At 47.2% G+C, this 25,527-nt stretch overlaps 1 protein-coding gene across 2 annotated transcripts in view; it reads right to left on the bottom strand.

Moving 5' to 3' along the window:
* Positions 1-25,527, bottom strand: part of PDE3A (phosphodiesterase 3A) — a 398,418-nt gene that overhangs the window by 150,744 nt on the left and 222,147 nt on the right. The window lies entirely within an intron of this gene.

The following is a 25,527-nucleotide window of genomic DNA, read 5'->3' as shown; positions in this document are numbered from 1 at the left end:
TACATGAAAAACTCCACCATTTTTCACCCCTGAATGAAAAGATTCAGACTTTTAAATCAGAACTGGATTCTTAACTTTCTATCCTACTTGGTGTAAATCAGAAGACATCTCTCCTTCCCTAACAAGCAAGTTAAAGCAAGTATAAATGAAAAAGATTGGGAAAGCTGGGGAACAGCTTCTCAGAGTATTCATAAAAGGGAACTATATACTATTATTTCCTGCCTTCTTCATTCTCTGGTAGGTTATTTTTCTACATAGATAATTCATGGCGACATTTTGAAAAAATTCTAGAAGCGATTGAGGACAGTTAGATTGCACAAATAGTTTTATTTGTTGTTGTTTTTTTCTTGGAAACAAGTAATAGACCAGCCAATAAAATATTGAAGATTTTCACAGCTGGGAAAAAGCCAGAAGTTACAGCTCACAATTTGAGCTCACTCTGATATGGAAAACGGTGCCCAATATAGGGATGTGCTGACTATATGTTGGAGGAAGTTTAAGTACTTTGATTTTTCCATTTTCAAAACACATGTGGCACATCCCTCTCTGGCCAAACCTCAGAAGACTGGGTTGAAATAGCCTAAAGATGTAAATCATTATATTTCCACTAGGTATTATTATATAGCAAATTGTACAATGATTGTTGCCCACTGTGATGTGTAGTCATATGACAATCATTTTATTGAAATTATATTATGCTGTTTTTGTATCATATTTTCATTGTAATAAAGAAAAAGGCTTTGTTCTAGTGGAATGCTTCATTATATGGAAAACAAAGCCTTTTCAGCAACCATTCACAACTTCCCATGGTTTTATGCTGGGTTGAACAGTCAGCTTTAGACACAAGGAAAAACCAAGTCCCTCTCCCCCATGCCTCCTACCTTTTCAGTTCACATTTTTGCCTTATATATTCCTTTAGCACTAGGACTGGAACAGGAGCAGCTCCGTAACCATTTTTTCCCAATAGCATGGAGCCTTGCAAAGCAATAAGGTCACATTTGGTTTACAAAAACCAAAGAGACCTTTTAGCTACTACTTAGTCAAAAGCAGATTCTTCAAAAGTTTGAGGGCTGCTGGATAACAGCTGGAGATGGGGAAGTGATTTAAGAGTGAGTGGGAAATAGAGGATAGAAATTTAGTTTGGAAAAAACACACCATTGCTTCATGTTGAACATTTATATTTGGCAACAGTGGTAATGTAGAAGAATCATCCTGGAGAGTTACTTCATGGAAACTTTCCCCTGTAGAACAAGTGCCGAGTGGGCTGTTTATTTAAGTGAGCACTTAGAAACTGGTATCATAATGACACTGGAAGCTACTGATGTTATATCTGTCGCAGGGCACCTCAGTGCCCCTGCTCCTATAGAGGAGAAACTGCCAGGGAGCGAGTGAGCGCGCCCTGGCCTGACATAACGAGCCCAGCTGAGGCTGCTCAGGTAATGAGCGCAGCTGCAGGGTGCCGGAGCAACCAAGCGGAGCCAGCTGCCTGTAGGGGGCAGGGCCTGGCCCTTATAAAGCTCAGGGCTGAGGCCAGGCTGGCAGTTCTCTGCCAGCAGTCGGAGAGGCAGGAGCTCCCTCGGCCGAGATATGGGAAGGAGCCTAAGTCGCAAGTATCGCTCATGATAGCCCTGGAGGCTTGAGCTATGATAATGAGTTATGGCCATGTGGCTTGTGGTTATGTTACAGCCTAGGGGCTTGTGGTTTTGCTTTGTGTTTGTATTATTACACCCGGAGGCTTGGGTGAGGCTGTAGGGATTGGAGGAGGCCTCAACTATAGGGACCCCAGAGAGTGTGGGGTGCCCTAGCGCCAAGAGGGCGCATTATCTTCATAGCACCAGGGAAGGCGCAGCTCGCACGCCAGTGCGTGAGCAGCTGGCGGCGAGCAGCGCGGCCAGTGGGTCGCGGGCGCAACCCGTAGGTTGCGGACAGGGACCGAGACCCTGGATTGCATGTGGGGGAACATAGCCCCCGGCCCCAGGAAAGGGGCGGTCTTACTGAGTAGCCCAGTGTGGGCACGGCGAGCCCCAGAGAGGGGGAACGTCCTTGTGTATTATTGAGTAGCCCAGTGTGGGCGCGGCGAGCCCCAGAGAGGGGGAACGCCCTTGTGTATTATTGAGTAGCCCAGTGTGGGCGCGGCGAGCCCCAGAGAGGGGGAACGCCCTTGTGTATTATTGAGTAGCCCAGTGTGGGCGCGGCGAGCCCCAGAGAGGGGGAACGCCCTTGTGTATTATTGAGTAGCCCAGTGTGGGCGCACGGGCATAGTGAGCCTGGCCGCAGGCTAGTGCAGCAATACCCCTCAGACCAAGGCAGGGCGCTGCGGTTGCCCCTGAGAAGACAGGGAGTAGCAGCGCGGTGAGCCAGAGTCAGGGAGGGTATCCGTGCGGTTGGCCCATGGGACCAGAGGCCCGCTAGAGAGTCCCTGAGCGGAACCACACCGGCAGGGGAGGCCCAGAGTGGGCTAGATGAGAGTCCCAGCCAGAGGCTGGACATAGACAGACCGGACAACGTCCATTACATCTGCGAGGCTTGGGGCGTGGTATCAGGGAAGGAAGGAGCCACGCATAGCCCATAAGGCTGGGGTGCTTGGGTAGCGCCCATTGTACGGGGAGACCCACGAGGGGTCCAGGAGCTCACGTGCCCGAGGAAACACAAGGCAGCCTCCCTATTACATGTTACATCAAGACGTGGCGGGCGAGAATGGAGGGTGCCCTCGGGCCGAAGTAGCGCGGTGAGAGGTCCTCAAGGAGATCACGGCCCTCCGCGAGGACACCGCTGTGACACTGGTGCATTGGCCGGGAACCGGCCGTGCATGGGGAAAGAACACGTGTCCCTGACAAGGGAAACGAACCTTAGGGCTAGTTTACAGATCGACAGGGCAGTGAGATTGAGGGGCTTGAGAAGGCAAGCCCAGATCAGGAGAGACACTGCCAGTTGAGAGCGTTTGAGGATGTTGGGTCTGGTTTAAGACAAACAGAGTCATGGCAGGTATAGAGGACATGGAGAGCCTCCAACAAGAGAATTTCACCTGGCTATTAAAAGTGAGTGAGCTAGAAGAAGACATTGCGCGGCTAGAGTGGGAGCTGGAGGTAGCCCAATCCCAGAAGGAGCAGGCGAAGGCAAAGGCCGCTGGATTGGAACAGTGGGTACAGGCAGGGAGAAAGGAAGGAGGTCCTAAAGGAATTAGGCGCCTGATTGCAGTAGAGGCAGAGAGGACTCGAGCACTAGAGCGGCTCATGGCAGAAGAAGCCAAGAAGAGCAGATGGAGAGAAGAGAATCTGCAAGACATGCAGAGGGCAATGTCAGCATGGAGGGCAAGATACGATGCACTCCATGAGCGAAACCTATTCCTAGAAAAGGAGTTAGAGACTGGGGAGAGAGAGAACGAGGACTTACAGTCCCAATTGCGAAGCATGGAGGTGGAAAAAGGACACCTGGAGGAACAGGTACGGTCCCTTGAAACCCACCTAGAAGCCAGCTCAGCTAGAGAGGCAACAAGTAACGCAGAGAGAAAGCAGTCGCAGCTGCAAAGGCTGACCCTAAGGCAGCAGATCCGGGCCTTAGAGGCAGCAAATAAAACGTTACGAGCAGCAGGTAGTCAGACGGCTACAAAAGGCCAAGACTCTAGGGAGTTGGAAGGTCCAGAGGTGACAAGTACAGCAACCCAAAAGGGAGCCGTGCAGGAGGACCTGGAAGGCTGGCAAGAGCGTTGCTTACAGGCAGAATACCAGGTCGAAGAACTCCGAGAAAAGCTAATAGAGAGCTTTGCCCAGGCAGAAGAAGCGGGGGAAGCGATAACAAAGGAAATAGAGAAAGTAAGAGAATATATGGCCAACCATGAGGCATTAGAAGAACAGAAGCAGTCCCTGGAGACCGAGGTAAAAGCCAGAACACAGGAGTGTGCACAGTTGCAGGCCCAATGGCAAAGGGTAGAAAAGGAAAAGGGCCAACTGAGGGAAGAGACACAGTCCCTGAAAGCCCTATTAAAAGAGAGCACAGCCAGGGAGCTAGCATGCCGAGAGAGGATTGAACAACAAGCAGTACCGGCTGCTTGGATACAAAGCAAGAGACTGACCATGATAAGCAGCCTGTTGGAGGAACATGCCTCCATGATTAAGGCAGGATGTGAGGAGCACCTGAAGGAGTCTCAAGGCTTGAAAGACATCCTAACAGACACAGAAAGACTGATTGAGACTGCACAGCCCCTGCTTCTAAAGGTCCTGAGAAATCAGGAACAGTCCAGTGAGGTGGGCTTAGAAATCCCTAGAGAAGAGGGGGAACCAGAGCAGCAGGAAAAGAATATGAAGCTGGAGGCACTCTCCGGTATAGACTCAAGGATGAGAGAAGAGATCACCTCCATAGTCACGGAGTGCCTGAATCGGAGATGGAGTCAGTGGGCGAGCCAGTACGTCCAAGAAATGAACTGCCTGAAGGAAAAACTAGATAAAGGTGCAGCCTTGTGTGATGTTAGGAGATCGACGGTATCAAGGCAAGGTGCAGCTTCCGCAGGAGAGGGAGCAACAAAACCACAAAATAAGAGAGCGGTCCAGAAGCCTGAGGGAGAGAAAAGGGGCCAAAGCCCCGAGGAACTTAAGGGGGGAGGAGATGGACGTCTCAAGCTCCACCTTAAAGGAGAAATACCTAGCCCAGCACAACACCAGAGACCGGACCGTGTGCGGACGGCAGACCGGCCATCTTCATCAAAGGTAATGCAGTCGAGAGGAGATCAAGAAAGAAAGAAGAGGCCATGCGTGTACGTTAATAACCTCCCAGGGCTAACCCAGTGGTGGATGTTGAGAAGGCTTGTGGAAGCTAGAATCGGCGGCATAGCCTATGTGAAAATCTATAAAGGGCCTAAAGGAAGACCCACCAGACGGGGAAAAATAGAGTTTTGGGAAGAGAAGGATGCCCAGAAAGCATTGAAGAGACAATGGGAGCTCTGGGGAATACTCGTAGACAGGCAAGAAACCTCAGGAAGGAGGGAGTGTTACAAGGGACGTGCAGAAAGAGACCTGGGATCTAGCTGGAAGAAGAGGGGCAGGGTACCCCAAACAGTAGGAAGCAGCTCTCCCAGGAGGGAGGAGGCAGTGAAGAAAGAAAAGAGGGAAGTCTAATTTGCACCCTACCAGGGATGGCTAACGTGGGGGGACTACTTTTGGCAGGGTAACTCCCACGAAATCCCACGTGATGCGCCCCTGGGTAAAAGGCGAGGAGGAGGCGCCTTAAAACCTCCGCCACTTATAAGAGAGACGCCGGGTGCTGGAAGAAAGCCTGAGAAGACCCGCCGAATCCGACCAAATTCGATGAAAAGGAAGATCTACCTCGGTGAGTTCGATCTTGGGGGGGGGGAGGTGTCTCGCAGGGCACCTCAGTGCCTCTGCTCCTATAGAGGAGAAACTGCCAGGTAGCGAGTGAGCGCGCCCTGGCCTGACATAACGAGCCCAGCTGAGGCTGCTCAGGTAATGAGCGCAGCTGCGGGTTGCCGAAGCAACCAAGTGGAGCCAGCTGCCTGTAGGGGGCAGGGCCTGGCCCTTATAAAGCTCAGGGCTGAGGCCAGGCTGGTAGTTCTCTGCCAGCAGCCAGAGAGGCAGGAGCTCCCTCGGCCAAGATATGGGAAGGAGCCTAAGTCGCAAGTATCGCTCATGATAGCCCTGGAGGCTTGAGCTATGATAATGAGTTATGGCCATGTGGCTTGTGGTTATGTTACAGCCTAGGGGCTTGTGGTTTTGCTTTGTGTTTGTATTATTACACCCAGAGGCTTGGGTGAGGCTGTAGGGATTGGAGGAGGTCTCGACTATAGGGACCCCAGAGAGTGTGGGGTGCCCTAGCGCCAAGAGGGCGCATTATCTTCATAGCACCAGGGAAGGCGCAGCTCGCACGCCAGTGCGTGAGCAGCTGGCGGCGAGCAGCGCGGCCAGTGGGTCGCGGGAGCAACCCGTAGGTTGCGGACGGGGACCGAGACCCCGGATTGCGTGTGGGGGAACATAGCCCCCGGCCCCAGGAAAGGGGCGGTCTTACTGAGTAGCCCAGTGTGGGCATGGCGAGCCCCGGAGAGGGGGAACGCCCTTATGTATTATTGAGTAGCCTAGTATGGGCGCACGGGCATAGCGAGCCTGGCCACAGGCTAGTGCAGCAATACCCCTCAGACCAAGGCAGGGCGCTGCGGTTGCCCCTGAGAAGACAGGGAGTAGCAGCGCGGTGAGCCAGAGTCAGGGAGGGTATCCGTGCGGTTGGCCCATAGGACCGGAGGCCCGCTAGAGAGTCCCTGAGCGGAACCACACCAGCAGGGGAGGCCCAGAGTGGGCCAGATGAGTCCCAGCCAGAGGCTGGACATAGACAGACCGGACAACGTCCATTACATCTGCGAGGCTTGGGGCGTGGTATCAGGGGAGGAAGGAGCCACGCATAGCCCATAAGGCTGGGGTGCTTGGGTAGTGCCCATTGTACGGGGAGACCCACGAGGGGTCCAGGAGCTCACGTGCCCGAGGAAACACATGGCAGCCTCCCTATTACATGTTACATCAAGACGTGGCGGGCGAGAATGGAGGGTGCCCTCGGGCCGAAGTAGCGCGGTAAGAGGGCCTCAAGGAGATCATGGCCCTCTGCGAGGACCCCGCCGTGACAATATCTCATTGGTGTTGGCTAACCATTATGGTCTGGCTTCTAGGCATACCAAGGTCAAACAATTAATCACCATCACCACAATAGAGCCTGCAAAGCAGTGCAAAAATATGAGTCTCCAAATCACCATCTGCTTGAACATTGGACAGTAGGGTCTGTAGGAAAAGTAAATCTCTCAGCAACTAAATGATAAATAAGATGTTAGCTGAAGCACATGAAGAACAACATAAAAGGAAACAACCAAAAAAATCCTAGGTTAATAGTGAAGAAACTGTCCCAAGCACATAATCATGGACTCCATTTCAAAAGAATAAAAAGAATGAGATCATATCTGGCAGTGGAAAAGGAGGCAAAAGAAACTACATTTTTAAGGATTTTTCTCATGGCAGTGTATGACCTTTTATAATACTTCTAGACAAACTGTTTGACTTCTTTAGGAATCCTGGCTTCAATGCACTGGGACAAAAGAAACTAAATATATAAGTGAGGCCAATTGGAACTGGCATCAACGTAATCTATAGAGAGGCCATCTTGCACCCATTGTTCCATATTTTATTGAAACAAATATGCTTAATTTCCTACAGTTTATGGGTTTTACTGGGGGGAAAAAAGAGAAGTATAGCTTGAGGACACCACCCACCTCACCAATATTTTTTTATGGATGGGATTTAAAAAAAAAAAATGGAATTCATGGTTCATAGGCAAGCAATGCAGTGCTCAGGGTGGGGGGGGCACCCCCCCCAACCTTTATAATTTGACACAAACTGTCTTCCATATCAATGATAATATTGAAAGAAAAACCTAGATTTTCCTAATATTTTTAGTAGCATCATTCTGCAATTCAATTATCTGGTTTCTATATCAGATGAGACTTAAAATACACCATCTCTTGGAGGACTGACCCTGAAAAAAATACACCACTCAGAAAAAAAATACTGCCATAATTTATTTGGAAGCAACAGTTTATTCTTAACAATCTGAGGATATAATATGCCACAGAGCCAGAGAGATACTGGTATTTGCAGATGCAGAATAGATTTTGTTTATTTTTGGACTGCTGCATGGTTCCTCGATGACAAAGTTTTTAGGCTGTGGGCTAGATGCTACAGTTGGGGTCAGAGGCGGGAGAGAGGGTAGGCATTAGGACCCAGCCAATATCGCTGATTTTCCCCATGGTGGCATGACGAAAGTACCCACGGCTGCTTTTCCTCAGGGCATCAACTGACTGAAGCCCTCTGCCTTAAACAGATACCCAGTCAATGGGTTTTAAATTTTTAATCAAAGTATTCACCTAAAGACTCCATTCACTTATTGTGTGCAACTGAAGACCACAACGTGAGTAAGGAAAACCAATGTTTGTGTTGTTCAAGCTGAGACAAAGCAAATGAGAACACAAACTTTCTGACATGGCAATAGCTGTGGTACTGAGAAGGGTCCTCTGTAAGGGAAAACTCATAGCTTCTCTGAGCTGATGGAAAAGACATGAAAATGAGCTGTTAGAAATGTGAAATCACAATGGAAAAGAGGAAAAAAGTTACCATTTTAAACATTTGGTCACTATTCAAAGTAGATACATTAAGTTACCATAGTTCAAATGTACATATGTACCCAGGAGCATGGCCACCTCTTCTTGTGGGGTCTGCTCCCTACTGGGGTCTCTGGTACACCAGCTAGAGGAGCTCCAGGCCACAGTTCAGAGACTGCGTGCCATCAGGGACTGTGAGCAGGAAACTGACTCCTACTGCTAGGCCCTTCTCCCCCAGGAAGCGGAGGGTAGACCAGTCTTCCTCCAGGACAAGGGAGGACTCGGGGTTGGACCAAGGTGGTCAAGAGCACCAAGGCCCCTACCCTGCTGGAGCTAGGCAACAGGTACCAACCTCTTGCAGCCCCAGCAGAGCCTGCTGAGTTGCTGGCTCCTGCAGGCAACATGGGTACTACTGTAGCTACCGCCCCTGCTCTCCTCAAGACAAAACGCAAAGTGTTTGTCATGGGATACTCCATCCTGAGGGGGGACTGAGGGGGCAATCTGCCACTCCGACCTCTTAGCCCGGGAAGTCTGCTACTTCCCAGAAGCCTGCATGCGAGACATTGTGGAGAAGATCCCTAAACACCTCCATCCCACTGACCACTATCCCATGCTCCTTATCCATGTGGGCACCAATGACACGGCTTGGAGCACTCCCAGCCAGGTCATGAGGTGCTACAGGGATTTGGGAGAGGGGCTAAAGAGTCTGGAGGCATAGGTGATGTTTTCTTCGATCCTCCCAGTCCAGGCTACGGGCTGAGGAGGATCCAGGTAGTGAACCAAAGACTGCGGTGCTGGTGTCATCAAGAAGGCAATGGCTTCCACGACCACAGTCCACTCTTTGCTGAGAGAGGCAGTGAGCTGCTGGGAAGGGATGGCCTCCACCTCTCTCCACTGAGGAGGAGGCTCTTCTCAGTCAGACTGGCTGACCTGCTCCACTGGGCTTTAAACTAAGCCCGCCAGAGGAAGGGGGGACTACCGCCACTCTTGGCCCGCTGAGCAACCCTTTGAAAGCCAGCAGGCCAGGGCACTTAAGGGAGCCCACCCCTGCCCCAGCCCTGGAACAAACTGTAGGCAAGGCTAGGACCCTCAAGGGGACACATGCGTGCCTATACACAAATGCCAGGAGCTTGGGGAATAAACAGGAGGAACTTGTTCTCCTGCTTACTGCAAATAATTATGATGTCATAGGGATAACGGAGACCTGGTGGGACTCCACCCATGACTGGACCGTGGGTATAAATGGCTATACACTGTACAGGAGAGACTGAGTAGACAAAAGGGGCGGGGACATAGCTCTCTATGTCAAGGAGAGCTATGCATCCCTGCAAGCCGACAATGGCGACCAGGGTAGATGGCTGGAAACCTTCTAGGTTAAAATCCATGGGGAACACGGCACAGGAGACATGATGGTGAGAGTCTACTACAGACCTCCCACCCAAAGTCAAGAGCTTGACGAGGAGTTCATCAGGGAATTGGCTGAGGCTGCATGCTCCAAGCCCATGGTTGTCATGGGAGATTTTAAGTACCCAGAAACCTCCTGGGAGGAACGCTCAGCCAAATCTGAGTGGTTGCAAAGCTCTCTCTCATGAGTGGATGACCTCTATCTGATGCAGAAAGTCTACGGCCAACAAGAGGTAAAGTGCTGATCGACCTGGTACTGGCAATTGGGGGCGACCTAATCAGTGGCCTAATGACTACAGGGAAGCTGGGTGACAGCGACCATGAGCTGATCACCTTCGCCATCTGCCGCAAAGCTGGCAAGTCAGTCAGCAATACAGAAGTCCTCAACTTGAGGAAAGCTGACTTTGACAAGCTCAGGAGGCTTGTCAGTGAGGTCCTGAAGGGCCACAACCCAAAGGGGAGGGGAGTTCAGGATGAGTGGTTGCTCCTCAAGGGAGCAATCCTGCATGCGCAAGCAAAGTGTATCCCGTCTAGGAGGAAAGGCAGCAAAAGGGCACAGCAGCCCCTTGGCTCTCCAGGGAACTAGCAAACCTCCTGTGGCTAAAAAGAAAGGCCTACAAAGAACGGAGGACAGGATCCACCTCCAAGGAGGAATATTCCGCACTGATCCAGTCCTGCAGGGAGCAAACCAGGAAAGCCAAGGCTGCGATGGAACTCCAACTAGCTACAAGTATCAAGGACAATAAAAAGTCATTTTTTAGATATGTGGGGAGCCAGAGGAAAAGCAAGGGCAGCACTGGACCCCTGCTGAACCAGATGGGACAACTGACAACCGACACCCAGGAAAAAGCCAACCTATTAAATAGGTACTTTGCATCGGTCTTTCATCAGTCCCATGGGACGCCCCTGCCCACTATGGGACAGAGGCCTGGGTGAGGGAGATTCCCTGCCCTCCATCAATGCTGACCTCGTGAAGGAACACCTTGAGAGGCTGGACATCTTCAAGTCAGTTGGCCCTGACAATCTACACCCCAGGATATTCAAGGAGCTGGCTAGCATCATAGCCCAGCCTCTGGCACGGATCAAGAACTCTTGGTGTTCTGGTGAAGTGCCTGAAGATTGGAAGGAGGCCAATGTGGTGCCTATCTTCAAGAAAGGGAGGAAAGTTGATCTGGCAAACTACTGGCCCACCAGCCTGACCTCTATCCTGGGGAAGCTCTTAGAAAAGATTATTAAAGAGGCCATTCTTAACAGACTGGCTGACAGCAACATCCTGAGGGATAGCCAGCAGGGGTTTGTTGTGGGTAAGCCTTCCTTGACCAATCTTATCTCCTTTTATGACCAGGCGACCTATCACCCAGACAAGGGAGACGAGATTAATGTCATATATCTTGACGTCCAAAAAGCCTTTGATTTGGTATCCCATGATCACCTCTTGGCAAAACTGGCCAACTGTGGCCTTGGGTCCACCAAGATCCACTGGCTGGGGAATTAGCTTTGTGGTCAGATGCAGAGGGTGTTGGTTGACGGAAGTCAATTGTCATGGTTCCCTGTGACCAGTGGGGTCCCCCAAGGCTCTGTCCTTGGACCTGTATTGTTCAACATCTTCATTAATGAAGTGGACATTGGAGTCAGAAGTGGACTGGCCAGGTTCGCCAATGATACCAAACTCTGGGGTAAAGCATCCACACCTGAGGACAGGAGGGTGATCCAGGCTGACTTTGACAGGCTCAGTAAATGAGCGAATGAGAACCTGATGGTGTTTAACACCGAAAAATGCAAGGTTCTCCATCTTGGGAGGAAAAACCTGCAGCATCCTTATAGGCTCGGCAGTGCTACGTTGGTTATCACTATGGATGAAAGGGACATGGGGGTCATGACTAACCACAAGATTAATATGAGCCTTCAATGCGATGCTGCGGCTAGTAAAGCAAGCAAAACGCTGGCTTGCATCCACAGATGCTTCTCAAGCAAATCCTGGGACGTCATTCTCCCATTGTACTTGGTCTTGGTACATCCAGTTCTGGACTCCACAATTCAAAAAGGATGTGGAGAAGCTGGAGCGAGTCCAGAGAAGAGCCACACACATGATCAGAGGTCAGGAAAACAGACCTTACGACGACAGGCTGAGAGCTATGGGACTCTTTAGCTTGGAAAAGCGCAGGCTCAGGGGCGATCTGATGGCCACCTATAAGTTTATCAGGTGTGTTCACCAGGATCTGGGGGAATGACTGTTCACCAGAGCACCCCAAGGGATGACAAGGTTGAACAGTTATAAACTCATGCAAGACCATTTCAGGCTGGACATAAGGAAGAGTTTCTTCACTGTCCGAGCCCCCAACATCTGGAATAGCCTGCCACCAGAGGTGGTTTATGCACCTATATTGAACGCCTTCAAGAGAAATTTGGATGCTTATCTTGATGGGATCCTATGACCCCAGCTGACTTCCTGCCCCTCGGGCAGGGGGCTGGACTCGATGATCTTCAGAGGTCCCTTCCAGCCCTAATGTCTATGAAATCTATGAAATATTCAAGTCCATGTCTGTACAATTAGCGTGTTAAAAAAGGGGCAGAAATTTTTTTAAAAATTATTTATATCTATGTTTTTCCACAGAGAACCATCAATTCCGTACTAAGTAATACAATAGTCAGAGTACTGACACTGTCATAGAATGGACCAAATTATGAATCTACCACAATGAAATGCAGATCAGTCAGGAAAAATAATTTTTGTCATCTAAACTAACAATGAAGTCAAACACCTTTCTTCTCCAAGGAATCTGTTCTGTGGAATCAGTGTGATTTCCATTATTTGTGCTCCCTCTGACACAAGTACATGCCACTAAGAATATATCTTTTCACATTTAATTCACAACTCTCACTATTTAGCACAAAATCCAGTTCTTCTCTTGAGATAGTTATACTTGTCACTTGTGAGGCTTCAGATACCTTATACAAACAACGAGTTATCGTATTGACTCAAATACAAGACAATCATAATCCAAATGGGAAAAAAGGCCTCACACTTGCATACAAGAAAACCTCTGTCGCGGCGCACCTCGCTCCTAGAGGGGAGAAACTGCCAGGGAGAGAGAACCCTGGCGGAACAGAAGGAGCACAGCTGGGGGTTGCCGGAGCAAATAATAGGAAGCAGCTGACCAGAAGGGGCAGGGCCTGGCTCCTATAAAGCCTAGAGCCAAGGCCAGGCTGGGAGTTCTCTGCCAGCAGCCAGAGAGGCAGGAGCTCTCAGCCATGACCCTAGAAGCAGGGAGAACCACAAGTACTGCTCAAACGGAGTTACAGAAGGCAGCTCGGGAGGCTTGAGCCATAATGTTAAGTTTTAGCCAGGCGGCTTCAATTTGAGTTACAGCCTAGGGGCTTGTGGTTTGGCTTTGGTGGTGTTATTTAAAAGACCGGAGGCTTGGGTGAGGCTGTAGGGGGTGGAGGAGGCCTCATAGGGACCCCATAGGGGCGGGGTGCCCTAGCGCCAGTGGAGGCGCAGCTTGCGCGCCAGTGGAGGCGCAATTGAGTGCAACCAGTGGGTTGCGGGCGGGGAACTGAGACCCCGGATTGTGTGCGGGGTGCATAGACCCCAACCCCGAGAGGGGTGTTTTGAGAAGGCCCAGAGTGGGCACAACGAGCCCCAGGAGGGGGCACTGCTAGGAAGCCCACGACGGGCATGGCGAGCCCCAGGAAGGGGGAGCGGACTGTGAAGAAGCCCAGTGTGGGCACAACAGGTCCCAGAGAGAGGGACGATTTTATTAGGGAGCCCAGTGTGGGCACAGTGAGCCCCAAAGAGGGGGCGGCACTACTAGGAAGCCCGAGCGGGGCAATATGGGAGGAGCCCGAGTGGGGCAATATATGAGAGGCCCAAGCGGGGCCAGATTGAGAAGCCCAGGATGGGCGTAGCGAGCCCGGTAATCGGCTAGAGCTGCAGGGAAAAACCCAGGACAGGGGCAGGGTGCTGCAGTGAACCCAGACAGAATGGGTTAGCAGCACAGCGCCCCAGAGAAGGACAGGGTGCTGCGGTGGTCCCCAAGGAAAGGGAATAGCAGCACAGCGTCCTGCAAGAAGGGGAAGCAGCGCGGTGGGCCTGAAAGACCTGAGGCTCGAGATAAGAGTCCCAAGGTGGACAAGGGTCCCTGCGTGGGACAACACTTGTAGAAGAGGCCCCAGAGAAGGGGGGCAGCATTTTAGGAAGCCCAAGGAGGGCACGGCGAGCCCTGAAGAGGGGAGCGCCTTGTGAGAGAAGACCCCAGAGAGGGGGCAGACTATATAGAGAAGGACACACCAACGTCAGGTACATCAGCGAGGCTTGGGGCGTGGTATTAGGGGTGGTAGGAGCCACGCACAGCCCACAAGGCTAGGGTGCTTGAGTACCACCCATCGTACGGGGAGACCTACGAGGGGTCCAGGAGTTTACGTGCCCGAGGAGACGCAAGGCAGCCTCCCTATTACATTTACCTTAAGAGCAAAGACGTGGCGGGCGAGAATGAAGGGTGCCCCTGGGCCAAATTAGCGTGGAGAGAGGGCCTTGAGGAGATCACGGCCCTCCTGAAGGACACCGCCGTGACAACCTCATTAAATACAATGTCTATTGTTAAATTGCTGTCAAAAATAGCATGTGCTCAGTAATGGAAACCAAGTATGAAGTTGATTAAATGCTGCCAACACAAAGCATGACAATAAAGCACATGTCCCATATTAGGCAAATGTGCTGATGGGAAACTACAAGGCTAAATTAGTGCAAATCATATCAATAAGTTATATGGTAATGCCCATTAAGCACAGTGCTCCTCAGCACCAACTCTTTTTCAAGTCATGATGAACCACATTGCATACATTTTTACTTCCTCTTCACTCCTACAGTTGAGCTGTGCCTTTCCCATTTCCCATGATTCCTGTTTCTTCAGCAGCCTTAAATGTTTGGTAAATGCCATCAAATAGAGCCCCAAATGGTTGATCCAGAATTCCTCCATTGGCCCCTCTCTCAGCCTATCACATATGATTAGTATAACCGTACCCTCTATGTGGGGGAGTCACACCAGGTTGTCCTGTTTGTCATCTGCATATAAATTTTTGGAGCATCCCAGGACTCATGACAAGAACACCCAGTTCCAGTCATTAGAGGAGGGCCAATTAGCAAATGGATCCTTCTTGGGGTGTATCTAGAGTACACACACAAACTGAGCAGTGCTGAGCTGTGGAGTCACCATAACTTGAAATGCTGGTGACTGGTGGGACCCAGCCCAATAAACTATATGGTAAATCATAAGCCTTTTAGCTTTGAACTAATATCACACATAGTTTGCACTATATATATATGAGTAGGCACAAAATGCTGTTGTAAAAATGTGTTTCTGGAGTACCTATTGTAAAACTTGCAGCAATTTCAAAACAGGTAAGCTGCATCAATTCTGAATGAACTAAGTCTATGAGTACTATATACAAAGTATTACAGCTATGCTTAGTTCAAAGTCAGTCAAATTTGCACCCCATTTCCATGTGCTCAGGGAGAGCAGGATCTAACAATAAGAAGAGGGAGAAGGAACTATAGGGGGAAAAAGTTGGGGGGCAGAGGGCAAGGGGGCCACCTGACTCCCCAATGTATTTTCCCTGCTGTAGCAGTGGGAGGGTGACAAATTCAAGGCAAACATCCAATAACTGAATTCTGTAACTGGAAAATAATAATTGATACTTTTTCCAGTTATATAATCTAATTATTGGTGGGTCATCTTATATTGAGTAAATATGGTAGTTTTCTGTATAGTAATTGAGAGTCATTCAAAGCACAATGAGTTAACAAAAGCTTTTAAATGGACCCTGGATAACTTGGCCGATTCACCAACAAAACTAATCCAAAAGATGAGAGTTCACAAGCAAGTTAAAATGTTCTGGAGTTTGGCCTGGGTGAATATGAACCAAAACCATTAACTGAAATCGCATCACTTTTTGTAGCCCATATGAAATGAGTTTTCTTCCTTCAAGTTCTAGTGGATAAGTATCTACATTATTAAACCACCTTTGGTCTACTTATTTTTATTGGCGGTCTCAGTAGGAAACTCAGGACCAAATGAGTATGAAAGTTAAACCTGCAGAAATACTTCCCCGAGGAAAGAACTGAGCCATATTAGCAAGGCAATTTAAACTCTCCTGCTGTGTACATTATATTTCCACTGTACATAGAGGACTTAGGTTGCCCAGAGCCACCAACCCAGAACCTTTCATAGGATCTAAAGTTTATGTCCAAAAAGGAAGGAAGGAAGGAAGGAAGAAAAAAGCAAGACACGCCCTTCCACCCTCAAGTCACACATGCTTCTGTACTGCAATTTTCAAGTCCTCAAATCCTACAGGCAATTAAACCTGCAAAAGGAAAAGTCTCAATCAAAAAGCTTCAAGTGTTTAAACAGATCAAGTATTTTCCAGCCTTGCGTGCACTTGTGGGCAAATGATAAAATGCAAAATAAGAAAAAGAACAAAAAAAAAACTAGACATTTTTAACACAGAAATTTGATATCTGATTGATAGATAATATGAAACCCATGGCTTACTGGGATTAGTTTGTGTCCAGATTAAAATTCTTCCTTGCTCACAGAGATGGGGTTGAATGACAAGTGAACTAAAAGCGTGAATTCAAAACAGAAATAATATTTCTCATCGACTGAATGGACATCACTGCAGTTTCCTATAATAATATGCTAACAACACTTTAAAGACTACTTGTAGTTTTATGATGCAAAAAAATAAACAATTTAGGGTGGTGTCACACTTTAAACTTAACACTTATTGGCTAGGGACAGAAGTTACATATAAACCAGTTTAAGTGATGAGAAACTGTCACAACCCAAGGGTGTGATTTTTTGTCTGTGTGCGCTTCGGCACTGCTGAATTATTTCCCGCCACTTGTAGCTTTCTTTGCAGGGTGCATTTCTTCGTTGCAACACAGAAATGCACGTTGCAAAGAGTTCCCGCCATTTGTATTCAAATTTGTGTCCCACTATTGGCCAGTTCTAAACTATTCCTACGTGGCGGCTAGTGATTGGCTTGCTAGCCGTATAAGAGGCTTGAGTGGTTTCCGCCCAGGTTGGAGGACTCCACGACCATCAGGAGGAAGAGACTTCACATCTCGTGAAGATCTCTAAGTGCTGCGGAGCCTATCGGACCCAACGTGTATTTCAAGAAGGCTATAGCGGTCTGATCAGCCTCTCGCCTCTCCCCGTCGCTGCCTGATCCCTCGACGTACCCTTCCCTGCGCGCAAGTTCCACGGAGCCTAGCAAACTTCGTGTGAGTGAATCCAGAGCTCTACCCAGGGTTCGAGTCCTGCAGTTTTTTTTCTTCCCGTCGCCGAAACCCCATTGCGACGTACTCCTGAGGTTTCTGTTCATCTCCCGTCGCCGAAACTCCATTGCGACGTACCCATACGTTCTGCAGGATTGAGTTTTTTGTTTTGTTTTGTAACCGCAACTCAAGCAAGTTTTCCTGCCTGCACCGCTACCACCTTCAGTGTAAGTAAAATAATCTTAAATCAACCACTAAGCGTCCGTGCCTAATTCTAGCGTGCCGCCTGTCTTCCCCGACCCGGCGTGTCCGGGCTGCTGGCCACAGCCCACCGTGCAGAAAAAGGGCCTCAGACCGCTCCCGGCCCGCACAGAAACATGTTTAAATCTTTAACAGACTGTACGTTCAGTGCACATAAGCTAGTTTCAAAATGGCCAAAACTGATTTGAGATAAACCTAGTTGAATGTAATATCACACTTAACTGATTTGGGTCAAACTGGTTTATGCAACTTCTGTCCCAGACCCCTTCCTGGTTTAAATTAAATCAGAGTCCCAGCAAGCTTTTCAGCCCTGGGATGCTACAGACAGCAGGACTGTCCCTGCCCCCTTGCCCTTTAGCCAGAACAGAGGCAAGGGCATGGTCAGACATGGGCCTGGCATGGCCCCCTGAGGCAAAGGGAATAGGGAGGGGGTGGGGTGCAAATCGGGGTGATGAGCCCGGGCCCTGTGCTTTGGGGGGTCCTGTGGAGCTGGGCAGAGCAGTGGTGGCATGGAGCTGGGCAGAGCAGTGGCTTCATGTCCAGCTGCTCGCTACTCCTCCCCTTCCCCCCACCACCACTGCTGGTGGCATCAGCAGCTTCTTCATATTTGGAGCCCGTGGGATCAGAGCGGGGTGGGGCCCCACATTGGCTGATTTGCCCTGGGCCCTGCACCCTGCTTGGGTCAGCTCTGTTTATTCCCCACTCTCCCCTCTCTCACCCTGGGACTGCAGCTGGGGCCTGTCTGGCCGGGGTGTAGCAGCCCCTTGTAAGGCATTCCACACCTAGCTGCTCGAGCCACAGCAGGGGTGTGGCCAGCCCCTCTCCCCCATCCGCAGCCTGAAGCAAACAGGGAGCAAACAGGGATTTAATTTCCCCCTCTATCCCCTGTCTCACCAGTAGCTAGGGTCTGCCTAGCTGGGACAGAGCAGCTCATCAGGCATTTTCCCCACTTCAATGGCAGGGGCAGGAATGTAGCCAGAGCCAGTTGGCATGTCCCCACCATCCCCCCTGCCTTGCCTGTGGCTAGGGCTGGTCCTGAGCCGGGCTGGCCTGCAAGCAGTGGTGAAGGAGAACACAGAGGGGCCAGCCCAGGCTGGGCTGCAGGGGCTGGGAATTTCTCAGTGAAGGCATATGCCTGCATATTCAAAATAAAAAATGGATGCCTATTCACTTGCAAATCGGTTCAATCTATGCAGGGTAGACTAACCTGTAAAAATTGAATCAGGCTTTTTGAATGTCTGTCCCTAGCCACTAACGTGCAGTTAAAACACTAGCAGATGCATGTTCAAGCAGTTTAGCATGTGTTAAGTTCCCTCATGGCATTGGGAAGCTGTTCCCTTTTAGACTAGGGTTATCTCCTAACACATGCTACCTGTAGCTGTGTGGTCAAACTGCCCACCTCCCCATCCCCAGGCTGTGTGGGGCTGTCATGGAGTGGCAGCCAGCTGGGAAGGGCCTGGCAGGGCTGATCTGGGCTGGGTCCTTCCCAGCTGCCTGCAGGTCTCTGACAGTGGTGCCTGGTGGTGAAGTAGATGGAAGGCGTCTGGGAGCTGGTCAGTATGGCTGCAAACAGATGTTGCCCTTGTGTTGACATAAACATTTTTCTGGTGGCACAACTTGTGAGCAAACAGACATCCTAGCCCCTTGTCATGCTCCTAAGTATCCAAAAATGTCACCGTGACCAAAAGTAGTCAGAGTTTGTAACGCTTTACAAGGGAGGGCATCTGTTTCCTTATTGCACACCCTGGGAATCCCCCTGCAAAGGATTTCTGCAGTGCTTGAATCTCACTGCCATGGGGTAGTTATCCTGCAGGATTGGGCTCCTGAAGCCCTGGGAGTGTCAGGGGTTCAACCTTGTGGGACAATATCCCAGGGTAACAAGTGTAAAACATCCTGGCACAGCTTATCCCATTCCAAAGATGACATCTTTTTTACCGTATATTTCAACTGTTTGCAACTGTTGCAAGTAAATGTGCGACATCACCCTAAGGTGTACTAACCAGAATACATCAGAACATTCTAATGAGTTGCAGTTGTTGCAAGTGAATGTACAACAAAGCCTTTAGACCAGGGGTTTCCAGCCTTTTTTAAGGAGTGTACTCCTGGCAGCGATGGCCAGATCCAGAGCGGGGCAGTAGGGGTGGCGGCAGCTGGATGTGGGGGGCGGGGAGAAGGGGTGGTGGTGGCCATACACAGAGCTGGGGTGGGGGGGCTTGCACACAGTGGCGGTGCAGCGTGTTGGATGGTGGCCGTGGCCACAGGCAAGCTCCCCCGCCCGTGTCCGGCCAGCTGGGCGGGCTGCAGAGGGGAGCTGCTGCCTTTGCTGCCCCTCCGCCCTCCCCCAGCCCTGCTCCTGGGAGGCAGTGGCAGTACAGGGTGGTGGGCACTTCATCCCTGCTCACCTGCACGTACCTCCTAGTGCCTTTCCAAGACAAGCCCTACTTTAGACTCTCTATCACACCAGAATATTAGCCCAAATTACCAAAAAGACATGGACAATAGTTAAAAGTACCCTATTCATTGCTCATTAATTAGTAACTGACAGGTAGTGAACAGAAGAAGGGGAACCATAAAGCAGATAGAAAAACAACAGGTAGGCCTGAGTGATGCATTTAATCACACAAGGGAAACCTTCTAATTAAAAACAGATTCTGATGCACCTAAGAAATCTCACTATCACAAGCTAAAACAAATTTACCGATGGTTAATGTTTCCAAAAAGAGAAAAATAACAACAGTGAAGCTCCAGCATCCAAAATAAAAACTAGTGATCATCTAAGTTTGGCCTCTATGGGAATGCAAGTCCACTGTATTACCATAATTCTAGACGGACATGCAAAGGAAAAAAAGCTTGGTCTATCATAGCACCCCATTACCCCAGATACTGTAGTAGACCTATATGTATATAATATATTATATAATGTATATAATATATGCATTTTCAGAATGCTAGATCCCAGCTATAGGGATTATAGAATTATTTTCTACCTTCTGGACAGAAAACTGCAATGTCAAAACTCAAGGTACATTCAGTCTATAAACACACCCTTGGGGAATTTTATATTAACTCCTTTCTATTTCAGTCTATTCACTCTAAGTTCAACCAGCAATGCTTCATCATTCACCCATGAAAGTGTGCCTCTGCTACCCAATCTCAATCAACCTGCCAAATTAATTATCACCCTGCATTTCTCTACTTCTGGGGGAATGGGGGAGGGAAAGCAAATGGATTAATGTAGCAGTGACCAGAGCAAAAAAGAATCCTCTGAAACGGAACTAATGAAATCAGTTCACTGATCTTCCTTCAGTGTGACACGGTGTGCTTATACCCTCCCCAGCAAACTCCAATCCCGCACCTTGTTTGATGCCTGGTAAAGGAACAAGCAAAGTATATTTTTCCCTTTATGTGGTAAAGAAAAACAACTGAGAAACCCAACATATTTAATTTCTATTGAAATCCATGCAAGGAAAATCCTGGTCACATTGCATGGGTAACAGTAAGAACAACACTAAATTTTAGTCTTCCCATGAACTCAGGTGTGAAATTAAGGTAAATTTAGGTTTGCAAAAGGTTTTAAACTAACAGCTTTAGGGCATGTCTACATGAAATGCTACTGCACAGTAGCATCTCTGAAAAAAAAACAACAAAAAAACAAAAAAACTGTGTAGAGATGGTACTGAGCAGTAAGGACGGTTACTGTGCAGTCATGTAGTACTTGGTTATGCAAGTACTAAATGACTCCGCAGTAACAACTGCTCAGTCCACTGCTTAGCAGCCTTAGATATTCAAGTGCTCCATTTATCCAGTGAACTTGGCACAGGCCAGAAGTGGCACTGTGACATTTTCCACCACAGTAAGGGAAACCAGAGGATTGATTTGGACTTTATAACCACCCACAAATCAGGTATTCCTGAAGCAATAGGTATACCAGTCACCTTCAGTCACACAAATACATGAATGTTCCTTTGATTTTGGTGGGGCTATTCAGAGTAAGTAAAACTAAAAATCCCTAAGTTTTTAAGGGATTGGGACATAAAAGGCAAACATGGTCTATTTTGTACGAGACAACATTTCCCTTAGCTAAAATAATACCTCATATTATCTGAGTTAATAAAGCATTTTGTTTTAGGTCAAGGAGTTGGACACCAAAGACCTAAATTGGGCATAAACCGGTAACTGTGTCTATGCTGTGGGACTCTTGAAAATTACACATTCTTTGCATTGGCAACAATTCACATGAGGAATTTAGAAAAGAGATTGGAAGAATAATGTCAGTCCTATCCATTATTAGTCTGAAACATACAAAATTAGGCTTCTAGTTTCAACAAAAAATGTATAATTTGCCTACCAAAAAATATCCTCCAATGATCGCTGAAAAAGGAGCCCTCAATGATTTCTAAGCAATTATGGATGTCTCGTCATTCAGATTTCCTGGACTTCTTGCACTCTCTCTCAAAAAGCCCTTGCCTGCCAAAGGTTCTCACTTTTCAACACCCTTAACTTCATTTGACATATTCACAACAGGAGCAGAAAAGAAAATGAAGGTTCAAATAGGATTAGGATGAGGAAATGACAGGTCCATTCAAACAACAAAGAACACAAAGCAGCGATATCTTTTTATCAGCATGTCCTATGGCTTTGTCCTTGAGAAGATGATCTCATCCCCCTTTTCTCCCTACAGGAACATTTAAAAAAAAATCCTTCCCCCCACAACTGTCAATATTTTGGTAAATGGAACAGACATCTCTAACTTGTATTGACAGCGAGTGGTATTGCAAATGCAGATGCCCACAAGGAATTCACTGTCAAGGCAGGTCAAATTGTAGCCTTACCAGCCTGACAGTGTCCTGATACACAAATTTACAGAGCAACAATCAATAACAAAAAGAGGCAGTATTCTGAGTAATCTCTAAGTAGGTGTCTAAAGAGATGACTGTTTGTCATTCACACCCAACTCTGGCTCCAAAACACATACATTCTTGTCACATGTGCATTACCCTGTCTGGAATGCACCAATACTAGCTATAAACAGGCAGGAGTCAGGAGCTCAACATTAGGTGGGGAAAAAAAATCTGACAATGAACTTCTCACCTCTTAGTAGAAGTGGGTGAAATGGATAGGTCTAGAGGTCAAATTAAACATAAATGGTTTCTAAACAGTATCTCAGATTCTTATGAAATTTTAAACTTGTGCCCTTCAAACTTTTATGAATTTTTAAAAACATAATTCCCAAGATTGTATAGAGTACTAAAATTATGCATATTGCCTTAAAAGTGTCATCAAAACAACATATCCTTTAAATGTATATCTGGCACATATTTTTGCCCATATTTCATCTCACAATGTCATCAGAAGTAACATTTTCATATAGTCACAACTTTGCTAATCAAAACCAAGAACTGTGTTAAGTAACACTATGTCAATACAAGGTACAAAAGGATGCCTGCTACGGACATTGTTTCCAGGGTACTGGAGCACAAAATAAATATTTCAAACAATATCATACATTAGGAGTGGGGTAAGAGTGAAAAGGCCTGGATAAATGGGTTTTACATACTAACACATGAAAAACTACTCTAAATCACTGATTGTCAGGCAGCAGCAGATTTCAGAACCTTTTGACTGGTCCTTCCCCTCTGTATGGCTCCATGCAGAAAGACAGGCCCCACAGTACTTCTATACTATAACACTAGCTCATGAGCAGAACAGGTCAAAATATTTTAGTTGCAACAGCTTTCCATCCCAAAATGGTGTTCCAGTGAAAGTAATGTTTTTCTGTTTTTTTTTAAAAGATATTTCAGCAAAGTTTTGCTGAAGGGAAAAAAAAAAAAAGTTTTGCTGAAGGGAAAAAAAAAAGGAAAATGCTTCAGTTATTAAACGGAAAAGCTTCAGTTTTGCTTTCCCAAATGACTTCTAGTTTTTAAGTTTACTTAATTAAAAAAAGAAATAAAACAAAAATTAAAATAATTTAAGTCAAAACTGAACATGTTTATTGACACAAAATAGCCTTTTCTAAATATGCAGTTTTATGGAGATTACACAGATGTTTGCTTTTAGTTATAAATCAATTATTTTTTCATCTTAATTTTTTTTTTTTTAGGACAAAAAATCCTTTTCTCAAGTAGTTTGAGTCATGGTGTGGAAAAATGAAAACCTGTTCCCCCTATGACAGCATTTCTAATATTAAAATCTGTACAGCGTTATCAGGTACCATCATGAATACTACCATCTTCCATTTCTTGATCTGGTTAGCTCACATCAAGAATGCAGTAGTTCTTTTGCTTTATGATGACAAAAGCTATACCAGAGTCCTACTAAAAAAGGATATTCCTATTTAACTCAATCCCACTGTGGGTTCCTTGGGCCACTTCATTCCTTCTCTGCACTGGCTGCTTACAAAATTTTCAGTTTCTAATCTCTGTATCCCCAAATGTCCTTTTTTTCCCCCTCACACAAGGAGTTGCACTGAAAGAGTATACTTCTGTATTCCAATGACCAAAGATATGCTTCTGGAGAAATTAATGCTCATCACTTAATCCTAGTTGCTGAGTCCTATGGAAAAGGAAAGACTGAACTTCAAATCTACTAGGATGATTATAAGTAGAATCCTGACCCACTAAAGCCAATAAGAATTTGACCTATTGGTTTCTTCCTGGTACTTAGACACCAAATTTGTCCTTGTCCCAGAGACTGACACGCTTGGATAACTATATTTTTTCTGATTCCATGTATACTGGTCCAATTTCTATAATCCCAGGCAACATCTATATGATCTATGTGCCCTTTGCAATGATCACTTACAGGACACTAAGGCCCCTGTCAAACATGCAGGTAAAGGTGTGATGGGATCTGATATGCAATCCACACAATCATGCTTCCTTGCCAAGCCACAGGTGCATGGCAGTAGGAGTGATTGTGGGATTGTGCATCACACCCCATTATGCTTTATTGCCAGTACGCCACACCAGCCATAGGGCCACATCTGGCCACATGTTCAATTAATGGCATCATAGGAACCAGCTACAAAGTTATTACACATTTTTGGGGAAATCACCTTGTGGCTTATTCCTTGATTTATCACACCAGTAACTGACTGAACATGTGGCTCGGTCACAATTTAAGACGAGATTAACTGGTTAATCACATCATAAGTATAATGCATGGCAGGGGCCAGCCAGTGAGGTTCCAGCCAGAGCTGCAGCTGTGGTTAAGCTGTGTGTAAGTAGCAGTGGTGGGGAGCAGAGCTCGGGGGGGAGGGAAGCTGAGGTTGCAGGGGGGGCTGCAACTGTGGCTCCAACTTCAACCCTGACCCAGGGGTCAGTGTCAGCGCTACAACCACTGCCCACCCAGCGTGTATTTAGATTTAAGATGAGGGGCGCCCCCAATGTTGAATGGGGGGAAAGAAAAAAACCCCCTATTCTTGGATTTAAGTAAATATGGTACTTCTATGTTTAAGAGGGCTAGAGCAAAGAAATGAAAACCTTCTTCCCATTCATATATTTTATAAGACTGTTTTCCCTCCCAATTTATCCTCTCATTTGACCTTTTGGTTTAATGGAAAGAAAGCTAAATTTAAAACAAATATGCTTTAAAAAAAAAAATTAACAGAATTATTAGTGGCCTGGACTATGCTGGGGAATTGGAATTTTTCCAGGGTAAGTTGCTAGGCTCAATTAAGGTCACCAGAAACAAAAAACTTGCCATTCAATTGTTGTGTGAAATAAGTCTGAGGGTTTCAGATTCTACTTCCATCAGATATTTACCACACAAGCCATTGTTTATGATGGACACTAAATGACAACCTTACTGCAACTCTTCACAATGAAGCCAAGAATTAAATGGGTATGAATGCTGTAAGTTAGGAACCCACTGGCAATACTCTGGGAAGAAAATCAAAATGTTATAGTCCATGTCATATTTGTTCTGTGAATAAAAAGAAGACTCCGTTGCTATAAAGCCAGCATCCGTCATCAATACTAATTCCATAGACAGGCACCGAAACAAAGGATGAAACCAAAAGTACTACCCAGAAATGCAAATGAAACACTTTCAGGGTTTTGGGGTTTTTTTGTGTTTTTAAGAGCTTCCAATACACCTCCTAAATGAGAATTACACTGTGAGAAATTAAAGTATTTTCATTTTGAGAAATGAAAATACTGTTGTTACCATCCACATTCTGAAAAGTGACATGGATGTTCTGGAAAATGTATCTTGAATTGAGATATGGTGCTTTTTCTTGAAACTGCAGCTCCTCAACATTTCTGATCATATAAAAACTTCAGTTTTCGTCAAAAGCAAAACCATCGGGATTGTGGAGAAAAAACTGGAAAACTCATGAGTTTTAAGTTTCAGCTTTTTGGCAGCTTGACTCGTGCTTTTTGAATGTTGGGGAGGGGAGGGATTTGGTAGTAAACCCAAACTGCTCTGGCTACAGTTTTAA

This window comes from Alligator mississippiensis, chromosome 4 (genome assembly GCF_030867095.1).
Source record: "Alligator mississippiensis isolate rAllMis1 chromosome 4, rAllMis1, whole genome shotgun sequence".
Taxonomy (NCBI): Eukaryota; Metazoa; Chordata; order Crocodylia; family Alligatoridae; genus Alligator; species Alligator mississippiensis.
Note: the sequence above shows the minus strand (reverse complement) of the source record. Positions and strands in the feature narration are given on the sequence as shown.